The sequence below is a fragment of the Octodon degus genome, unplaced genomic scaffold (genome assembly GCF_000260255.1).
Source record: "Octodon degus isolate 3935 unplaced genomic scaffold, OctDeg1.0 scaffold00040, whole genome shotgun sequence".
NCBI classification, from domain to species: domain Eukaryota; kingdom Metazoa; phylum Chordata; class Mammalia; order Rodentia; family Octodontidae; genus Octodon; species Octodon degus.
In genome coordinates, this window is record NW_004524616.1 from 2,396,193 (window position 1) to 2,401,264 (window position 5,072).

General features: G+C 40.7%; 1 long non-coding RNA gene across 1 annotated transcript in view; it reads right to left on the bottom strand.

Annotated features, from left to right (window-relative positions):
- LOC111816787 overlaps window positions 1-2,783 on the bottom strand; it is an 18,058-nt gene extending 15,275 nt beyond the window's left edge. Inside the window, exons 1-2 of the long non-coding RNA XR_002821120.1 lie at window positions 2,773-2,783; window positions 256-257 (exon numbers count right to left, since the gene is read on the bottom strand). This is a non-coding gene — a long non-coding RNA (uncharacterized LOC111816787). The remainder of the gene's footprint in view (window positions 1-255; window positions 258-2,772) is intronic.
- Window positions 2,784-5,072: the final 2,289 nt, after the last annotated feature.

The following is a 5,072-nucleotide window of genomic DNA, read 5'->3' on the forward strand; positions in this document are numbered from 1 at the left end:
CTCTCTCTCCTTCTCTCTCCCTCTCTCTCCCTCTCTCCTTTGTGGTAGCAGGGGTTGAATTTGGGAACTTGCACATGCAAGTCAGACACTAATGCCCTTGAGCTGTTTCCCTGGCCCAAGGAAAAAAAAGGAAAATAATCATTTTTAGGATTGATTGATTGATTGATTTGGTACAGGGTCTTGATACACAGCTCAGACTTGTAGTGATCCTCCTGTCTCCACCTCCCCAGCGCTGGGATTATAGGCATGTGCTACCACTCTTGGTTTCGGGGCAGAAATGGGGCCAGCAGAGCATGTGGTATCTGGGATCAAACTCGGCTCCTTGCTCATGCCAGGCAGGCACTTACACTGCTGAACTATCTCTACGGCCTCATTTTTAGGTTTTTAAGAAGTATGTCAGCTAATGATAATCCATTTTGCTTAGTCTCTGGCACAGTACTTTCAACCAAAATGTCAAATATCAGAACAAATACAGTACTGTTATAATTTATGTAAAATGTATTTATATGTCTTCTTATAGACACTGAGTTCTTTGAGCAGATGTCCTGTGTCTTATTTATCCTTTTGCCTTTTGAGCCTGGAACACCTCCTGGGACCTGTGAAAAGATCAATAGGCTACTGTTTCCTCAAATTACAACAGAAAGAGGAGGTGTCCTTTAATCCCACGGTAGACACTGTTCCCACAAGATAAAAATGATTGCTCAGACACACAACAGGATAAGTAAGCACAAGGGGGTAGAACAGAGGGCTTGCTTTTTGTCCCACACCCTGTAATACAGAAGACTCAGGTGGCTCTTCAAGGACAAAAGTGTCTTCCAGCATCTGGAAGCAAAACAGCTTACTAGAGACTGTATAGATGCTGAAGCAAATGGACCTCCATTTTCAGTACTTTTGTGCCTGCCATTACATTCAACTGAGAGGGGCAATCATATTAAAAACTAGATATCGTGCTTATTGCATTGTTTTACTTACACAAAGCATAAGTGGCAAAAAGGGAAAGGGTAATCTGCTTATTTAATGTCATTTTCTCCTATGCGGAGTATTCCCTCATCAAATGCCTTAGATCTAGAAGCATGGTATTCACTCTCTCTCAGGGCATCTGAAACCAAAAGGAATCCGCAGCAGAGCTCAAATTAGATTTCTTCTCCTGCTCGGAGATAACAGTTAGATAAGCCACAGGGCATTAACAGCCTAGGCCTGAGTCACTGACAATGAAATCGCCTAAGAGTGATGTCATACTTCCAACCCAAGGCTTGCAAGAATGCTTTTGTTTTGAGATGATGTCACTGCAATGGACAAATAGGATGTGGCCAATGAGATCAGGCAATTTTGATGCTGAGAACGATTCTGCATTGTGTGATTTTATATACTAAAGCTATTCTTTTCAAATACAGAGACCTGTGATCCTCAGAAATGGCACTCAGCAAGGAGCCTAGAGTATTTTGATAAGACTAGGAAAACCAAGGCAAAGAAATCTAGCTTCCCTGAAAGTTGAAGGTACAGATTTATGAGGATTTTTAGATGAAGGTTGAATTTACAATCATTCTTTTTTACAGGCATGCCTGGACCACCTGATAAATAATACATTTGTATTATGTTTATGAAATATGCAAATGGTGTTCAACTTGCAAGTAAATGCCTTGAAAAATTTTTTAAACTTCAGAGATAGCTTAATCCTAGGATTTGCAGATTTCTTATTTTATTAAGTTTTTTTTTTTTTTTTTTGTGACAGCCGGCATCAATTCAATTAAACTATATGGAAAATGAAGTCTGGGTGGTTCTTATATTTTTCCTGCTGAAAGAAGAAAATGATAGAAAGGTGGCAAGATGAGCACCAAGGAGCCCACTTGCAAACAGGGAAAGCAACCAGTGTCACAGCAAAGTAGGAGAGGAGAGCCAGCCAGCTGAGCACGGAAGGGGCCCCTTGCTGTCCCTGTCCTTCGCCTCACTCTCAACATTTTCTCCTTGCTATGAAAAAGAAGCAAATCCAATTAGAATCTCTAAATTTAGAAACCAAAATAATATTCCAACAGCAAACAGAAGCAGGAAGTAAAACCTTGGAATCTGCAGGCGTAGAGAATGCTGTAAGAGACAGCGGTTTCAATTGCTTTCCAGACCCTAGGGCAGCCTCTGGCAGCCACCCTAGAGCAGGAGGTAAGCCGGGCTGATATTACAAACCTCCCTGATATACAAACTCAGAGGTAATGAAGAGTCAGAACGTGGACTCAAAAATCCGTACACTTCCTTTATGCAACACACACCTCCTCTAGACCAAAGGCTACTCTGCTGTGGGCTTGCTTTATGCTGGACATGAAGACAGGACACCTCACCCAGGGTTCACAACAGCTCTGAGGCTAGATGGTGATAACCAAAGAGATCATACAGGGCTCGCCCAAGGCCATGTGGCTAAGGGTGGGAAACCTGGAATCAGAACTCAACTCACTCACGTTCTTGAATCCAAGTTTTCCTACTCTTGATATATCCAGCAGGTGCCTCCATTTGAAACAGCAAACAATAACAACCCCCTGCATATCCAAACAATAACAACAACAAAACTGGATTTCTACCGCTCAGTTTCTGTCCTATATGCCTGAGGAAACCTTACTGGTTAAAAGGAATCTCAGCAATCTTTTGGTAAGGGAAGTATTCACTAATGGTAGTCAATTAATAAATTTAGATTTTTCTGAAAATTCTATACACATCCTAAGTAAAAAAAGGTGGCAGTCAAGGGAGGATTGTATTGGACATGCTTGGAGATCATTTTTTTGTGACCTGAATTTCTACTGTCTCATAATTCCTTCAAGTCTCACACTTCCCATATAAAAGAACCTCGTTCCTTAAATCCCTGGTGGCTGGTAAGTGTCTGCTCAAACAACCAGGTGTGAGGGACCTTCAAAATGCCTAGGCGTGCCTGCCTTATCTGTTACTTAGCGCCAGGAAGCCAGCTTCAGGAGAAAGAACAAGCAGAGCAGGTGGCAAGAAGGATGTTCACTCTGCAGGATATAAACTCCTTTCTGCTTCCTGCGGTTTTGTTAAAGATGTGCAAATAACAAATAATAGAAAGGGAAATTACAATGGCAGGAGAGACTACGTGAGCTGAGTGTCACTGGAATTGTGCCATGTCCCTAAGCTCCTAGGCAGGTGCAGTGTGATATCTTATTGTATCACGTATGTATGTAAAACATTTGCCAACCAATATTTATCAAGGGCCAGCAATGTTCATGGCCATAGTAACGTGACAATCAAGGCTGCTGCTCTCATGAAACTTTCATTCTGGAAGATGAGAAGATAGAAAGGAGTGACAGAAATATGCAAGTTGTTAGGCAGTAATAAGTTCTATAAAGCAAAAAAACCTGGTTATAGAAGATAAAGAGCTATTAAGAAGGTCAAATAAGAGCCTCTGAACATGGACATTTAAGCAGAGACCAAAAGGAATAAGCTAAATGACAAGGAGAAACCTTTGCAGAAAGAGGAAACAGCTACAGTAAAATCTCCATGGTAGGTAAGTGCTTGTGTCCCTGTGTCCTAGAGACGTGAGAAAGCTGGACTGGAGACCTGCAGCGTGGAGAGAAGCAGTAGGTGTGAAAGTTGGACAGGTGTCAGGCAGCAAACACTATGACTGCTGGTGCTTTAAGAAAACCCCCAGCCTCTGTCTAGAGGAAGGGCAAAGAGATAAAGGTTTGCCTATGAGTAACACATTGGCCAAGTGTTCCCTAAACTTTATCTGTGAATACTCAGGCAAAGTTAAAAAAAAAAAAAATTCCCATGGTCAAGCTGAAGACAATCTGTTTATCATGTCATTTTCTTAGATATCTACGATAAACCTTAGCAGGCTAAATTCTGAAAGAAGCCTTAGGTTTTAGAAATCAATTTAATTTCATGTAAAATACTTTTTATGTACCTATTTTTATTTGCCACCCAACAACTTCAGATATACAAGATTCTGTAGAATGTAATTTATAAGAGTCTGCCATAACTTGTTTTACCTGGAAAATAATATTGTACCAGGAAATGTGGTGGTACAGATCTGTGGTCTCAGCTATCCAGGATGCTAAGGCAGGAAAATCACATAAACCCACAAATTTAGGACCAACCTGAGAAACATAGCAAGATTCTGACTTTAATAAAATGTATGAAACGCCTATATTTGGTAATTTGAACAACTACTTTGAAGACAACAATATACAATATGACAACTATTGTTGATGTTATGGTTTGGATATAGCTGTCCCCCCAAAGCCTCATGCAATCATGGGATAGACTTCTAGATTTGTGATTAACTCATGATCCACTGGGATTATGGGCATGAGTGCTGTTGGGATTGTGTGTGTGAGTACTACTCCCAGTGGGGGGCAGATAGCCTGAATGCATCTTAAGGGAGACAGACTTGCTCTCTGTAGCCATTGTTGCTGCTCCTCCTTCCTTTTGCTCTCTATTCTTTGTGGCCGCCATGAAAGGTTGCCCTCTGTTATGTGCCACTCTGCCTTGGAGCCAGCTGAGTGTGTACTGAAAACTCCAGTAACTGTGTGACAAATAAACCTTTCCATCCCTAATTTTAAGTGTTGGGTATTTGTCCCAGCAACATGAGAAGAAGAACTGAGACAGTTGAATTTATATCTTCTTTTTCGAAATTCTGTATTGCTTGCAATGTTTTTTAAAATTACTTTTGTTCTCTTTAAAATAAAATAAAATAAATGTATGAAAATAAGGAGGCCATGTATCATATTGAAAAGCATCACGTTTGACTGGATTCAGAGAAATGGATTTAAATCCTCTAGTAAGCTATTGAATAACTTTCTGGCTTTGGATGAGTTGCTTAACCTTTCTGTGTTTTTGCAAATTGAGATTCCGATTTGATTTTACCTCTAAGCACTTTACTTTTCACACATATAAACTATCTTGAGTTGTGTGGTAACCAGGGCTTAATAACTGGGTTCTCCTCTGCACATTTGTCCTCCTAGAGCTCTGCTTTACCCCCGCTGATAACCCCTGGTTCACTTGCCAGGATCCATGTCAAAAAGCAAAGGTTTTGGATTAAGATGTACTCATGTTCAAATTTTGGCTCTGCTATT